The following is a 16,933-nucleotide window of genomic DNA, read 5'->3' as shown; positions in this document are numbered from 1 at the left end:
CCGCTCCCCCGCCCGCTGCCGGCAGCAGGGAGGGCCCGGAGCGCAGGCCCGGTCCCAGGCTCGGCTGCCAAGCAGCAGCAGGAGCCTCTTCCCGCAGAAATGGTGCCTCCCACGCAGGAGCGAGATCCCACGGTGTTCGCCGGGTTTTCAGCTCCCGCCGGGAGCTGCGGCCCGGGAGTCGCGGAGGTGCTGTGCTTGAACTCTGGACACCTCCTTGTTTTCCTCCTTGCCTCGTGACTTTTATGGCCTGTCACGGAGGGAAGGCAGAGGAACGAAAGGCGAGATCCTTGCCTGCTGCTCGCTTCCTGCCTCATTCCCGCAGCCCCGGCCACCGCAGCAGCTCCGATGGCAAGCCCAGCGCCCCAGCCAACCTGCCAGGGGGGGATTCGGAGCTCCCACGGCTCTCACCTGACCCATCGTCCTCCCAGCACCCATGCTTGCCGTTGCTTGATGCTTCGTTTATTCCCAGATATTGGCTAAGACTGCATCAAATCTGGTAGGAATTATGGTGTCAGAGATCTGAGCTCAGCTTATCGGTGTTCACTCATTGCAGACTTTGCCAGGGCACTGCTGGATATGGATGCCCGTGTTGGCTTCTCCTGGAGCTGGGTGCCTGTTCCTCCTGGACCAAGCCACATGTGTAATGTGTTGTTGGAAGTTTTGTGACCTGATTCCTTGGTGTTTTGGAGTTTCTCATAGCCTAAATTACTTAGAGATGGCTTGGATAAGGGCAGAGTCCTTTTAAAGGGTTGCACCGAAGGGAGGTGGCTTGGTTTGGAGGAATAATGTATGAGTGACCCAGATTTCAGAACTGTACCTGAATTGGGCAAGGAGGAGGCATCCATAATCAGACCTGAAGTTGTAACAAATGTGAGTTCTTAGTTTTTGTTAATGTTAGGAAGAGCTCAGCTGGCTTCTGTGTAGAACCTTGTTTTGCCAGGTGGTGATTGAGGGTGGCATTTGTCCTGTGCTGCCTGTACAGCAGCCTTGTGGTCTGGGTAAATCTCAGTGCGGTTATATGGTCCAGTTGCTTGTGACAGCGGGCGACTGGGCTTGAGGTTGGTGCTCCTGCTCTCTGAAATAGTGGAACACAGATACTTCCTCTGGGAACTTCTTGTGCATCCTGGTAGATTTTGACGGTAAGTCTGTTCTGCAGGCCTTTTTTTTTTTTTTGTTCTGCTAACTTTAGATGGATGTTCTTGTGTTTGTTCTCTTGAATCTTATCCTTTCTTATGGTACTATTATTTCATGTGCTTTCTAGCAGGAAAGAGTCAAATTATGCTATAGTTTCTGATGATTTTTTTTTTCTTTTTAATGTAATCTACTTTGGAGTCTTGTTTAAAGTGGGCTGTTTTATTTAATTAGTTTGTATTCATATTACATTCACTCTCCATAGTTATCCCAGGCAAAATTTAAGGAACAGCCCACAAGGGATTTCCAATTCTTAATTGGAATCACATTTTTTTCCAAGGATGTTTGATTCTAAGTGTTTACTGTGCTTTCTGTCATCTGGTATCTTTCCAGTTGATGTTGTTTGCTTAGTTACTGTTTGGCTAAATTATCCACAGCTAGTTTATTTCAGTAGTCATGCCTCGGAAGTTTTGCAATTCCTTTCCGCTTTGCAGCTCCTCACTGAACTCCTGTTGAATCTCTTAATGAAGTACTCAGAAATGACTTCAGTGCAAATGCAGTTGTGCTCTATTGTTTTGATGCTTGGGCTCTACAGAGAGGTCATTTCCCTCTTTCCTGAGGTAATCACACAGTTGATGTTCAGACTATCAGCCAATTGGGGACAGATACCTTCACCCGACCCCTGGCAGGTATTTACATTCCCAGCTGGTTATCACTGCATCGAATCCGAAATTCTACTAGAAAAGTACCCAGTCTTGATTTCAAGATATTAAGTGATAGGCTGCACTGGTTCCCCGGGTAAATTATTCCAATGCCTGATTACCCTCGCTAATTTCTTATCTCCATCTGTCCAGCCTGGGTCCTAACCACAAAGTCTTGCTACAAGTTTTCATGCCAGGTTGACATGAAAGCCTGTTGCTGCCAGGATGACACGTTCCAGCTAAAAGATGGTCTGTTGTACTGCAAACCCGTGGCTGATAGCTGTGCTGAGCTCTTCCTTCTGGGAAGAGGCAGCCGTGGAGGTGAAGTCTGGGTGATCAGCGTAGTTTAGAGCAGTGATGGAGAGTGCCTGACCTGGTGTCTTTCTGCAGGCAGGGCTTCCTGGGAACTGTGATTGAATAACTTGTGTTGCTTGGATCTGGGCTTCACATGATGAGCAGCCCAGCAGCACAACAGGCTCCTGCTGAAGGAACGATCCAGTTCCCATCCAGTCCTGACTGCAAGCTCCTGCTGCTTCCCTTGGATCAGCTCTGGTGACTTAGTGGCCTCAGATCAGTCCAGTCACTGCTCCCCCCTCCCTACAGAAAAACAGTATAGAAGTTGCATCAGCCTGCCTTGTGACCAGAGAGATTGCTGAAGAAGTGTAGTGTCACACTGGGCATGAGAAACGTGGTGAAGGACCACTGCTTCCAACAGCAGGATTAGATGCCAGAGGGAATCACACATTTAGTTCTTACATTTCTGTGCTTGGATAAACAGGCTGTGGTTGCACAAATCCTCTCAGCGGGCACTGCTGTTGAAAGAAGCCGTCGTGCCTGCCTGTTGTCATCTCTGCTGGTTCTTTGCTGCGGTTTGTTGTGAGACCACACATGCACCTCTGCCACCAGGAGAGAAAGGGCAGAGGATGGAACTCCTTTTGGCAAGCTGAAGAGTTGGTGAAACTAGGAGTTGTCACAAGCACGCCTTACCTTTAAATCTTCACAGAAGGCAGTGTATCTTTTTGCCTTCCCTCTGCAGCTGACACGTGAGAGCAGCTGCCCTGACTTACTCTCAGTAGTGCAGGTTAACTCTCTTCTGTGGCTTGGAAGAACTGGGTTTAGACAAGAGTGGGTTTAGGTCAGCTGCTTTTATGTCTTTGGTCAAGAAGTGCATGTTGAAATTTCTTGTGTGGGAAAGAGCATTTAGTGTAAGAAGATGATCTGAGCCTTGGCTGTGACACACTGCTACCTATGAAGGGTTCAGTGGTGCAGCAAAGTTCTAAGTTAATGCATTCATGCATTCTAGATGTGAGTTCTCAGTGCTGAGCAAGGTGGGGTGCCCTTTTGGGAAAGCTTCATTAATCTTGTCTCTTCCGTTAACAAGTGACTCCAGCTCTCTTGCCCTTTGAGTGGAATTGGCTTGCTGAGACAAAATCCATTCCCCATCTATTTTTTTAGACACCATTCCTTCAAGTCCCATGCAGAACACTGCAGGATGAGGAACAGAGCCTGTGGTGGGGACTTGTTTTTGACCTCATGGGGTTGGATTAAAAGTGACATGAAGTTGAAGAAGAAATTCCCATGACTTTAGTACAAGTTCAGTGCAAGGTCAGGGGGAGGGCTACTGGTTTTGATAGTGGGAAAAATTTAGAAGAGGGAAGGTGATTACCATGACATGTGTACAAATGTACGTAGATAAATAGACACACATATGTAAATGTATACAAAATAGAGGGTGTTCTGATGCTAGGAGAGGTTGAGGAGTGGCTGAAGAAACTGTAATTGGAAAGTACACAAGGAGGGAACTGAGGTAGGAGGAAGCACAGGAACCTGCTGCTGGGAGAATACTGCATTAAAGCAGAGATGGCCACAAATTCCCTTCCTGAAAACATATCCTTTTTGCAGTGTCACAGAGAAGTCTGTGACATTTGGACACCAAACCACCTTTTTGTGATCTCAGATTGAACACCCAGCTGCAGGCAGGGGCTCAGTGTGTGAGATTGACTGCCCACGGCCTTGCTGGTGCTCAGAGTCATTAAGCACTGGGGTTCCTAATGCTGATCATACACAGAAATTCCCAAATCTCCACCAGGGCCAGGCTGGGGTGGTGCCCAGTGGGATCCATGAGCTGGGTGATCCCCTCCATGGGCAGAGCAGAGCTGTGCACTGGTGAGCAGACCCAGCCTTGCACAGGGTGTGACTGGAGGAGGTGAGGGGAGGGAAAGCTCCTGCTTCATCAACGAATCCAGCAGTAGATTTTATGAATCCAAAATACAACCCTCTGGAGGCAGGGGAGGGGATTAGGATCCTGGTCATGTTAGGGCATGATTTGTTCAGGTTGCAGAAGCCCAGGGATAATCAGGGGACACCAGTGTGGGTTACAAGCAGACCTGTAACTAGTTGGACATAGTCCTTGTTCACATCTGCCACAAAGTGGCTGCCATGGCTACACTTGCATATTCACTTGATAATAGAAATAGGTGCACAAAGTGTTAAGCAGTGCCCAAAGGCACTGTTGGGAGGAGTAGAAGAAAATGTTTTGCCCGTGATCTTGCTGGGCAGCTGCAAAAAATCAGGATGTTACAGATTACTAGTTAAAGGTACGTTATATGGTATGTGTGCTTTACACTCACCTTCACAAGTATAATGATCAAAAATGCCTACACAGATTGTTTGAATAGCTTAAATCTTACTTGGGTTTTTAAATCTTCACTGCAGATTGCTGTTTGTGATGATGGGCTCATGGAAACTTGGGAAGAGTATAGCTTTCACAGGAAAAAGATGCCATAGCAGTGCCTAGCAAAGCTCTGATGCTGTAGCATCAGATGTCTTTAGTGGGTCTGGGTTCCAGGCTAAATCCTTGGATTAAGCCTAAGTTTAGATGCAGAAGTTTTCCTGTAGGTATTCCATAGTGCAGGCATCCAAGGGTAACTCTAGACTATGAAATGTAATCCATCTGCAACATTTGAGTCACTCTCCTTTCTGAGGTGCTCCGAGATCCAGTCTGGTTTTACAGGTGAGGGTTGCTAGGCTGCTGGTGAAGTTGTGAAGGTGTCTATTTCCATTCTCTTGCTGGATGTCGGGGAGAAAGGGTGTTCTGAGTATGCTGCCAGCTCTTCAGGACAGGAACATTGTGCAGTATTTAGAACAGTGAGGATTCGGTCCTGATGGTTGGTATGGCTCATCGCCCAAGTAACTCTTCTCATTGTTTGTTCTCTTTTTCTGTGACTTGCTTTGCACATGAAGATATTTCAGGCTCGAGTCTGGATACAATAGAGCTGGTAGGCCTTAGAGTGCTTTGAGAATGCTGCACTTTTCTCTCCTCCTCCCCACAAGACTGTAGAATATCCTGATTTGGAAGGCACCCACAAGGATCACTGAAGTCCCAACTCTGAGGCAAGGTGTTTTCTCCTGGACAGACATGTCCCAAGTACAGGCAAGCAGAATTTCAGGATGGGCAGCACTGGCAAGGCTGCAGTACAGCACACAGCCCTGTCATGATTCTGTGCTGTGACAAAACATGGGGCAGAGAGAGGATGCTGTGGGGAGACAGGTGAAGGGAAGTGGGACCATCCCATATTTTTACAACAAATTACAGGTTGTGGCATGTTTTCTTAAATGTGCAAGTGATTGAGGGAGATGGGTTTACCCCTCAAGTCACCCAGTAATTTCTTAATAGCAGCTGGTGATGTGTATAGGGAATACATGACTGTACTGTCACTCTCTTCTCATCCCTGGGCACAGCTGGGAAGAGGGAATATTCTGTCAGGGCATGTGGGGAAGGCTGAAAGGGAGGCTGTAGGGTGTTCCTGTAAGCACAGGGTGAACACTGCTTGTTTTGGTGTCATCTGGGAAGGCAGTTGTCCTCTCACATCACTCCTACAGTTCACCTTGTCTTTTGCCCCTGCACAATGAGTGAACTGAGCTGTTTCATTTCGGAGAGGGCAGAGAGAGGAAGATGAGCAATTTGGAGGTATGCTGGAGCAATGAAATGTGTGTCTTATCCTGGAACAGCAAGGCCAGGCATGCAAATTATGTCATTGTAGTGTGTGCTCTGTCACAAGGGAGGGTCAGGGCTGTGAAAAGCAGCTAAAAATTGTGTCTTTGTGTCTAGAAGAATCATGACAGCTGAATTGCCCAATGGGTGTTATCCAGATGAACCACAGACATTTCTTCCTTCATTCCCTACCAGCATCATTTTTGCCTATCCAGTTGCTGAGTAGGTGGTAACAGTGATATCAGACATGAAAATAAGCATCTGAGTGTAAAAGGGGGAAAATAGATTGATTCTGACTCTGACAGTCATAGTCATGACTTTAAAAGAGACCAGAACAAGAAAAGGCAAGATGTACTGCGTTCTGTATGTAGTGAAAACTGGCGTGATCAGAAATCTCACGTTCAGCAAGGCAGTATGGAAGCAAATCTGCCCTGAAATGTATCATAATTGTGTTTTACTAGAATGTTGCCTTTGAAAGCTTAATTTAAAAGGTGGCATTGTAGAAGGTTTTGTTGTGTCTGGTAAAAAGAATGAACAAAGTGCACTGAAAGGCGAGAAAAGGTATTAACTGATGTGGGAGACAAATACAGAAGTGTCAAGCAAAGCATGTGCAAAAACACCAGCTTGGTTTTAAACTATGGTTTGGTAGAGAAATATGGTTTTGTGTTTAGTGGGAGCAAGAAATAACTGATGCTTTCTGTGCTAAGTTGATAAAATTGATGGAATTGGAGAAGGGGTCTCCCATGAATGTGAGCACAGTGAGAAATAGACATATCTATTAGATACGTCTATTGGAATGTGAATATCTGACATGTGTGAGATAATGGGAGTGGGGCTTTCACTGACTGGGCAGTGAGACTCCTCCAGTATAAGTGCGATACCAGAATGAGCCAAAACAACTAAGTATGTACACTACATTGTGGGAAAAATCTCTATTATTTGTAGTAAACAACTTTACAGCACAAAAGGAAAATATCTTAGTAATGTGTTTTGTTATCTGGAAGAACTTGGAGGCAAGAAGACACAGAAGGAAAGAACAGAGTGAGCAGCTGATATATTTTTGTTGGGGAAGGGATTGCTTAAATAAGACTTTGCTTATGGTCGCAATCAGATATGAGGTTTATAACAGGCCTTTGCATATTCAGTACACTGAGCGGCCACTCCCTGCATAATCCTCAGAGTATGGCTGAGAGGTAGGAGGGTTTACTATTACCCCAGTTGCACAGATGACCCTCAGACAGGCAGAAACTGTTGCAAACAGCGAGAATTCAGAATTGGAAATTTTGCTGGATGGGCCATTCTTGGTTGCCCTAAAAATACACCAAAACCGGTTACAATCTAAGTCTTCTGTAGAGACTCCTTTTAGTGAATGACTCCAGTGGGGCACAGGAAGGAGAGCTCCTGGTATCCTAATGTGTGTTCCCCTTCCAGCCTGGATTATGTTACTGGTGATAACAGCTATCCTCTGTGGGCCCCACTGGCTTGAAATTTCTAGTGACTGCACCCATGTTTAACTGCTCATAAGCGCTAGCCATGAGGAGGGGCAAAACTTAAAACAGCAGGGTGCATCTTTGCCACCTTCTGTTATAGGGCAAGTGCAGGAATAGCCAAAGGTTTGGAATGCTGGGGTATTTCCCATGTTTGCATCAAAAGCAGCAATGCTTCGTGTCCTGCTGTGGGGATAGCTGTAAATGCACCTTCGCTGGCACAAGTGGAAGAAGTGAGGTGCTGGCTTCAGTAATAGGCAGCAAACATCTGTGCTGAAAGCTGGGTTCCTCAGGTGCATCACTCTGGCAAAGGTTAGACCAAATTTTCCATACAGGAAGGTGTTTGGGAAGAGCATTTCAAGAAGGAGAGCTCTGGCTCATCCCTCCTTTTTGGGCATGGTCCACTGACAATTCCAACCCTTCACCCTTCAGGGTGTCCATTTGTCTTAGCTTTCCCAAACTACAGTGGTCACACCACATCATACCCTTTGCTGTTACATCCATCCAGTGTTGGTTTTTTTTTTTTTTTTTTTTTTTTTTTAAGCACAGCAAAGCAATTTGCCCCATCCCAAGTCCAATGAACTCCTTTAGGTGACTGGAGGAACTCTGCTGCATCTCATTGACCTTGGCAGAGATGGGACATTTACGTGTTTATTTATGCCCCGCAGATCAAAGCGTGTTGCAGGTAATGGGAAGGCGCTGAGTCTCCGATTTCATTTGCCTGGTGCCTATGGCTTCCCAGGGGAAGTCTCTCATGGATGGGAAGGTATGCACCAGTCCAATTAGAATATGCCATGCACGCCTGCGTAGGCCGGGGGACGCGAGGACTTTGCATTCCTCAGTCAGAGCTGTTGTTTTGTGACCATGTCATAAAAGAGGTGAAGGAAATGTTATCGGCTCGATTTTCCACTGTTACTCACAGGCCACTGTTAAGTTGCCTCATCCTCTTGATTTCTCACTGCCACACTGAATTCAGGAGTTTGAGGTGAATTTGAGGCACACAGACCATATTTTACTCCTCAGCATTGCCATCTGATAAGGTGGGACCTGGGAGGGGAAAGAGAGAGGTGGTGTTACATGCCACAGGGCTGAGCAAAAGGAAGCCGTAGGCCAGTCAAGAAGATACAGAGTTGATGTCTTGAAAGACTCCCAAAGGGCAATCTTATGATCCTGATTGCTCAGCTAATATCTGAAGATCATGAAGCCATCAAGGAGTGCGATTTTAGAGACTCTGGAAGGGTGGTGGTGGGAAATGGACTCTGCCCCCTCATTCATATGCAGAAAAATGAAAATGGAGGGAGGAAGGATGAAAATATCTCTAGTTGTTCCTTATGCATTGAAACTTGTTTAATTATTAAAATGGGAAACAAGATTTTAATTAATGTGTGGTATTCACATTCTCTGAACAGAGAGGGACGTGATTCTCTCTCCCAGGGTTTTTCCTGGGAAGTTGTGAGATGTAGTGAAAAAGCTCAGAGAAAGAAGAAAACAATTCTTATCTCTATTCACCGCTCCTGTTGTTTGGCACATGTGGAATGTGTTATGGAGATTGTTTACCAAAGAGTGATTTGTTAATTGGACACCGGTGATGGTTGTTTAGATTGATTAACCAATTAAGTCAAAACTGTGTCATGACTGTCTGGAGACAGTCATGGGTTTTCTTTAGTATCTTTTTAGTATGATATAGTTCTAGTATAGTATAGTATTAATGTAATATTATTTAGCTTAATAAAGGCAATTTATTCAGCCTTCTACAACATGGAGTCAGAGCACGCTATTCTCCCTTCAAGGGTCACTACTTCGATATTAATGCATCAAAGAAATATTAGTAATATTTCTGAGGTGGTATAAAATGAATGCTTTAAATTAATCCACGCTTGGAGGTGTACTGAACATGAAAGTACGTGGATGTAATTTTCCGCATTGATGAAGAAGGGGAAATAATACTGAAATAGAGAATGTCAGCATTGTTCATCTGTGTGTGCTGTTTCTTAATTTTTTAAAGATTGTGCCTGTAGGGCTCTACGTTTTTGGGTTTTTTTTTTTTTAATTTTTATAATATGCTGTGTTAATGACAGTATTAGGAACTAATGCTAAATCTTAACTACAACATCTATGGGCTGTAATTACTACTATAAACCTTGAAATAAGGTAGTACGAATTGGTAAAGCTGGTTATAAAAAGCATTTTCTAAGACTGATGTATATCAGTTACAGCATTTAAACCCCTCATTTATACAACTTTTCACAGCTTGATCTGAAAGACAAGGTCACAAGAATGTCTTCCCCTTCCCTTCCCTTTTTGAGTATTTCCCTTCTAGACTTTGCAGATGGTTTGAGGAGGTTTCCAGGGCTTTTCCAAGGATTTCCTACATGTTGTTACTTGTTTTCAGAGTTGGTCACAGGAGCTGCCTCCTAATTCACCTCTCTTCCATGCAACATCCCCTCAGAGCCAGCCCTTTCCTATGGGGAGAAGGCTGGCTGTGAGTTCACCGGAATGGCACAGTCAGTGGCAATAACGAGACAAGGAAACATTAAACCATAAAAACAATGGCTCATTTGGAAATGGTTGTGGATCCTGCTTCCCCTGGTGCCCGCTTCTCACCTGGGAGGGCAGCAGACGTGTTCCTAGCAGAGGGCCAGGACTGAGGGTGCAAAACCCCATGCTCTGCTGCTGCTGATGTGTGTGAGCTGCCGAGGGAGCACCTGGCTCTGTGTGCGGAGTGCCTGGCAGTCACACCTGGAGAGACACCTACGCTGGAGAGGCAGGGACAGGCCTGTGGATCCTGGGTGTGGTTTCACCAGAACGTAGGGCTAAGTCCAGGTTTCTGCTTTCCTGCTCCTCCTTTGCTGCCCAGCCCTGTGTTCTTGTCCTCTTGTGCAGCTTGTACAGCTGCTCTGGGGTCCCAGCACATGCAGGACATGGACCTTATAGATTGAGGACTTCTGCTATGAGGACATGCTGAGGGAACTGGGATTGTTCAGCCTGGAGAAGAGAAGGCTTTGGTGTGACCTCATTGTGGCCTTCCAGTACCTGAAGGGAACCCACAGGAAAGATGGAGAGACACTCTTGACAAGGGCCTGGAGTGACAGGACAAGGGGGAATGGCTTCAAAAGTAGGTTTAGATGGGATATCAGGAAGAAATTCTTCCTTGTGAAGGTGGTGATGCCCTGGCACAGGCTGCCCAGAGAAGTTGTGGCTGCCCCATCCCTGGCAGTGTTCCAGGCCAAGTTGGATGGGGCTCTGAGCAACCTGGGATAGTGGAAGGTGTCCCTGCCCATGGCAGGGGGTGGGAATGAGATGGGCTTTAAAGACCTTTCCTACCCAAACCATTCTCTGATTCCATATACAACTACTGCAGGAGGCTGTCAGATTTGCCTTTACTTACTTACCTTTTCTCCTGTGTCATACCTTTATGGCTGCTCACATCACTCTGCTCCTGGGTTGTTGTTTTTTTTTGGCTCAACAGCTCCCTGGGATGGCTCATACATGGTCACGTGTGCACTGGCACGAGGGAGATGTTGGCAGCAACCTGGATGCATAGTAAATTGGTCTGTTCTGGATTTTCAGGGTTCCATGTCAGGTCTTGAGATCCAAGTGGTGTGGGATAGTTTTGTACAGTCAGCAGTGGAAGGCATTGAAGAAACTCTCCTTTTGCTTTTTTCCTTTTTTTTTTTTTTTTTTTAAGGACTGGAATATAAACAAATGAGCTTTGCAGGATATCTGCAAATACCTAAATTTGGCCTGACAAATTTGATTATCAATCTTTGTTAACCCAGTTATATCACAGTGTATTTCACTGCCTTTTTTTTTAGCTTCTGGTAGCTCATGTAACTCACTGCATCAGGCCTAAATATTCGGCATTGTCATGAGTCCCAGTCTTTGAACAACAGGGATCAGGCAGAGAGGGAATGGGGAGTTGCCCTTCCTCTCCTTATTTACAAATTAAGGTTTAGGATTAAGAAATTAAGATGAACCCAGACAGCGAGATTTAATTGTTGAGTCATACTTAGTTTTTCTGGCCTTTTCCATGCCCAGTAAAGGCCATACATCCATTTTTTCTTAATTGTAAGCCAAAGCTCTCACATAACCACATGATTCTAGGAAGTGGGACTGTATGAGAAACAGAAAATGTTGTGATGTGCACAATAAACCTGTGCCAGTTGGCCATACAAGCCCTAGACTGTGAGGAACAACAAGTTTTCCGTGTGTTCGCATTAGTACCTTCCTATTCAGCACCCACACAATTCCTGTGGCTTTGGGTGTGTGAAGCTATTTTTCCACGAGGGAGAGGGAAGGGGTCCTTGCTGGTGGTTTCCCACATTTACATTTCTTATAACATTTCATTTATAACTAATACTTTTTGCTTCCAATACCAAACTTGTCTCGTGGTAGCTTCTTCAATCTAAAGACACCAATTAAATTTCCAAGGAAAAAATGATTTGTTCCCTGAAAAGCTGGGTTAGGGGAGGGTTGTACCAAAACCTGTTTTTCCCACATACATCCCTACATCCCTTTTGGATGGATTTTTTTTTTTTTTCTTTAGCTACAATTTTCAGTACAAAGCTCCATCACTGCTACGGTATTGCCAAGTATTTTTGTGATTTGATTGTGATACAAATCTCATAACTTTTTAAAATAAATCTCATTGCTGGAGTCATAAGGTAATTAAAACTGATATGAGGAGCTGAGGCTGAAAACATGCATTCTGAGGGCACAACACAAGGATAAATGTGTGATTTTGTTGTTGTGGTTGCTATCTCATGGGATTCTGAATACAACATTTTTTTTATTGTTCTTTCCAATTGATGGTACAATATTGAAGCCAGACAATGACAGTTTTCTGCTGTTGTTATGGCTGATAACACTGTGCTATCACTACCCTGGAAAGTGCAGTTTTATGGGTATTTTAGCATTTTTTTTAGTTGTATAGGGTGTGCTTTACCTATTGATACAAAAGCAGGATTTTGCCAGTATATTTATGGCTGGGTATATATATATATTGGTGTTTAGCTTGTCAGTCATCCCACATTGCTAAAATGTTCCAGCTTTATCTTCTGTGAGGCTCTGACAGCTACCAGAAATCTGACAATTTTCCAGATGGAACTTGGTCTGGCTGTGAAGGAGGTTCTATTACCTGTTTGCATCAGACAGGATAACTTTGGAGGGCCTCTCTGCAGGGCAGGACAGTTTGTCCCAGTTCAATTTGCTGAATATTGTTCATCCTTATCTGTCTGTAGCTTGACTGTGCTCAGAACGGGTACAGGTAACACAAATGACCCCACTGCGCAGGCTGCGCAAGGCCAAGCTTTCAAGTGTGTTTCCAGATCCTTTGATGTCTTAAGGGCATTTGCATCTGTCAGAATGGTTTGGTGCAAACATGAGCCTTCTTTAATCTGAGACTCAAAACCAGCAGTGTGGGATTCTGGCTCATGCATCCATAGCGTAGTGAGAGACTCTGAGATTTCTGCCTCTTATTGGAAATTCTGTCCCATGAAGGTCCTGAATCATCCTGCTCAAAGAGGAACTGGGAACTCCTGGGGTTCATGGCAGACATGCCATCTAGGAATGTGTACAGCATGCTGCTAGCAGCCACCTCTGCATAAAATGTCATGGGGAAAGTAATTTGGGAAGTTCTTGCCTTCTTCTGTGCTCCCCATGTTTCTGTCACTTGTGTCTCCATCCCCAGAGTTTGTGGAGAGAGCTGCACAGAGCAACTTGCAGTGACTCAATACATTACTTCGTCTGTGGGAATTCTGCTGTTCACCAAGCAGTGTCAATTATCTTTCTACTGAGCTCTAGCAGTGAGAATCACACACTATTCTTGTTTATTTTCGTATTAGAAAACTGCAGAATATAAAGGCTTACCCATTATTTTTATGAATATAAACTTAACCTCTGCTTAGAGTGAGCTGGTTTTTTTTTTGCTTTACAGGTGACCCCATTTTATCTTAAGAATGAATCACTTTTATTGCATCTCTGGGAAGTGCAATGTACAATCCAAGCCACATTCATGACTTGCTGTTTGCCAAATGTTCAGTAGCAATTTCCAAGATGAAATTGTGTTCAACCCAAAATTATGTTTCTCTGACACTTTTTTTTTGTTAGCATTAAGTATTATAATCTACTTAAATAGCAACCAATGTAAGAAAAGTATGGAAAAGTATCCTGTTCTTTTTTTCCCCTCAGTTAGTGAGTCATTAGATAATTAATAGTCTCAGTGTATCTTGAGCGTGCCTATGACAAGTGAAAGCTGCAACTGGGTGTGTTAAAACTTGGGCAAACACTCTACACTGGTGTGACTGGGAGGTCTCACTTTTGTTTCTCAAGCTTCAGTAGCAGCTCAGATGCATTTTCCAGGAGGTCAGGTGCTAATGGCAGCTGTGTTTTGTTCTCCCCTGCCTAAGACACCTGAGGCAGCTCCTGGTTCCCAGAACATTACCAGTACTGTGTAGCACAGCAGTAGGCTCTACATTATTTTGCTTTTTTAGATCACCTTGCTTTTCCATCTAAATCTTTTCCTCCATGCCCTCAAAGCTGACTCCACATTACATTATTTCCCTCCTTCCTTCTTATCTCTAGCACCCTGTGTTATCTCTTCCTGAGCTCAAGAGTTTTGACCCGTCTCCTTCACCTCCCTTGATGGGTTGTACAGCGATAGAGCAGCCCAGGATGGTGTGTGAAAATTGGTGACTGTTTCTTTGCAGGGGAATATGGGTAGTGGGAATCTCTCACGTGGACATGTAGGAAACCAGCCTAAGCATGGCAGGACTAGCTGAGGAAAATATAAAAATTGAGGCTTGTGGCAGGGCAGGCTTTGTGTTCAGTTTCCTGGGTGTCTCACCAAACTGAAGTCCAATGTGTGGCTTCCTGGGAGAGATGGTGCTGTACTGCACATGGAGCTCTGGATTTTGTAAGGAGAAGTGCTGGCTCTGAGCTGATTCAAATCATAGAATGATAAGGAGTTGGAAGTGACCTTAAAGATAACCATCTGCTGTGGGCAGGGACACCTTCCACTATCCCAGGTTGCTCAGAGCCCCATCCAACCTGGCCTGGAACACTGCCAGGGATGGGGCAGCCACATCTCTGGGCAACCTGTTCCAGAGCCTCACCACTCTTACAGGGAAGAATTCCTTCCTAATATCTAACCTAAATTTCCCCTCTTTCAGCTCCTTGTAAAGTGTACCTGAACTGTGTGACCAAGCTGATTAAACCAAGCTGAGATAGCAGGAAAAGGTTCAGGGCAGCCTTGTTGTTTTTTGGGCGGCTTGTTAGAGCCAAACACGAAACTCTTTCCTGCCTGAGCTGAAGTCCTTAAAGCCAGCTTTCGCATTTCTACACCAGATTGTGGCTGCACCAGCAAGGATAAACCCAAACTAGGGACTACTTGGGAAACCCTTTGTTTCAATGAGGAAGAAGGGTGTCCTCGCCCGTGCCGCTCAAACGTTGCTGTGAACGCCTTTCTCCTCTCGCTGCCAGAAGCTCAGGGCTGCAGCTGGGCCGGAGCAGCTCCATCCCCGCGTCGCAGGGCAGGAGTTTCTCTGCCGGGAGCGCGTTCGCAGCAGCCCGGGCGTGTGGGCTGCCCCAAGGCCCGCGGCAGGGGAGCAGGACGGGGAGCGGGGCCGAGGGCGGCACCCGGCACCGCGCGGGGAGGGCCGAGGCGGCGGCCAGAAAGCTCCGTCTCTCCCCGCGTTGGGAGGAGGAGGATCTCAGGGCTGCACTTGTGTGTAGCCTTGCTTCCTGGCTAGCTGAAGGGCTTGTCTGTGCTTGATAGTACTTGTTATTGCTCCTTTCTTCTTTGTTGGAGGAGGGGGGGGAGGGAAGGTGAGGTACTTTCTATTTAAAACCAGAAGTGTTTGTCATCTCCGTCCAGGTGAATTAACCCACACTGGAAGGAAGTACGACATTCACATTGCCTTTTGTATTCTGGGAAAGCTGTGGATGGATTGTGCCCTCATGCTTTCACTGCTGTCCTTTTGTTGCTCACCAGGCCACCTCCTTCACCCTTCTCCTCTCAGATATTGTGCCTGTGGCTGCGGCAGGACCAAGCATTGCCCCTCTGTTTTCGTGCTGGCATGTGCCCAGCTGCTCCCTCTCACTGTTCCAGCTTGGAGGGGTTCTGTGCACCCAGAATCACCTAAAAGCTGAGTGCATGGCAGCTGAAGTCGGGTGTTTCTAGGTCCTCTCTAGAGAAGAGCCTTCGTGCCTTTAGCTCGACAGGGAACATCGGTTTACCTTGTTTCAAAGACAGAGCATGTGAGGGAGTGACAGCCGGCTGATCATCTGATCCAGTGAGAGATGTGAAAGATCAGTAAGCCCCAAAAGGGGAAACAGTGAATTCTCTTTGAGAGTTCATATATCCTGCCTACTGGCAGAGGCTAGATAGGGCCTGTGTGCTGCTGCTCTGTCATATTATTGGCCCTGCTGAAAATGCTAATTGAAAGTTTGCCTTGGGTAGCTGAGCTCTTGGGGGTCTCCTGGGCCCACCTCTGATGGAGCAGACCTGCACTGGGAGTTTAACATGACAGTGCTCCACAGACATTCTCTTCTGGTAATTGCTGGGCTCTTGTACATAGCTGCTCTGCATGCAAAGACTACAGGTGCTGTCAGTCTTGTTTTATTATTTCCCTTTCCATCTCAATGAAATCCTTATTGCAGACATGTGTCTTCTACTATGGTGCACCCAGCCTTCAACCTGGAGGTTAACAGTTTCCCTGGCAAGATGCATAAGTCCTCCCCTCCTGTCTCTGCGGAAAGTTTGCCTGCTCCTTCTCCTGCCTCACTTCTCAAAGCTCCTCTCTTGCTCTCCCTGAGGTGTGCAAAACACCTGGCAGTAATATGATGAGACAAATCTCACTTGGCAACTTCCAGTGTTGATGTGCTGTGCACCTCCCTCTACCCTGCCTCCCAGTATCATCATGGAACTGCTCCAAATGCAGTTTTAAACTCGTCCTTTCACCTGTCCAAATCCCTTGCAACAGTGCCATGGAGGTAGAAACTGGCATTTTGAGCTTAATAAGAGGAAATTGAGGGCTGTGTACATCTGTGAAACAGCACAGTGAGCAAGCGTTCTTCCCCTGACAAAGTGTGGGCTTGCATTTGAGCACTTTACTATTCAGATCTTTATGAGCCATCCTACCTTTAGTAATAGTAAATCTTCCTTAACCAGCAGCTTATGTCTCCCTAAACAGTCTCTCTGCTCTTGGGGAGCCTGTTTTTGAAGACTGTCTGTATTAGGTGTGAGAAGTAGTACTTTTCTAGGCCTGGAGCTGAGTAGACTCAGGTGGGGTAGCCAGGAGAGCCAAGAGCAGTGTAGCACAAGAGCGATCTGATGTGGAACCTTTGAAAAGACAGTTTAGCAGCATCCAGGTAGTTTAGTAGCAGCTGACAGCAGCTGGAAACTCCGTGGGAACTCCCTGAATGCACCTACCTCTTTGAAACAAACTGGTTGTTAAAATTACAGCTATTACAACTACTCAGTGCTTGGGAGGGAAAATCCAAATTGCTGAAAACCCCTGGTTTTGGCCTGGTTTTGCAAGAAAGACTGTCTTTTCACTATAAACAAAAATTAAAGATTACATGAGAAAACATACACAGGAAGTAGTTAGCTGATGAGTTAA

The 16,933-nt window shown here is 45.7% G+C and overlaps 1 protein-coding gene across 4 annotated transcripts in view; it reads left to right on the top strand.

Moving 5' to 3' along the window:
- ARHGEF5 (Rho guanine nucleotide exchange factor 5) overlaps nucleotides 1-16,933 on the top strand; it is a 33,849-nt gene that overhangs the window by 614 nt on the left and 16,302 nt on the right. For 2 of the 4 annotated variants that reach the window (XR_008430939.1, XM_053942765.1), the window contains exon 1: nucleotides 1,053-1,139. The exons of 1 other annotated variant lie outside the window; for it this stretch is intronic. The gene's annotated coding sequence lies outside the window, so the exon portion shown is untranslated. Of the gene's footprint in view, nucleotides 1-457; nucleotides 497-1,052; nucleotides 1,140-16,933 lie in introns of those variants that run through there. One more of the 4 variants, XM_053942766.1, reaches the window with a different exon arrangement.

Source organism: Vidua chalybeata, chromosome 5 (assembly GCF_026979565.1).
Source record: "Vidua chalybeata isolate OUT-0048 chromosome 5, bVidCha1 merged haplotype, whole genome shotgun sequence".
Classification (NCBI taxonomy): domain Eukaryota; kingdom Metazoa; phylum Chordata; class Aves; order Passeriformes; family Viduidae; genus Vidua; species Vidua chalybeata.
The sequence above is the reverse complement of the archived record's forward strand: the minus strand, read 5'-3'. Positions and strand labels throughout refer to the sequence as shown.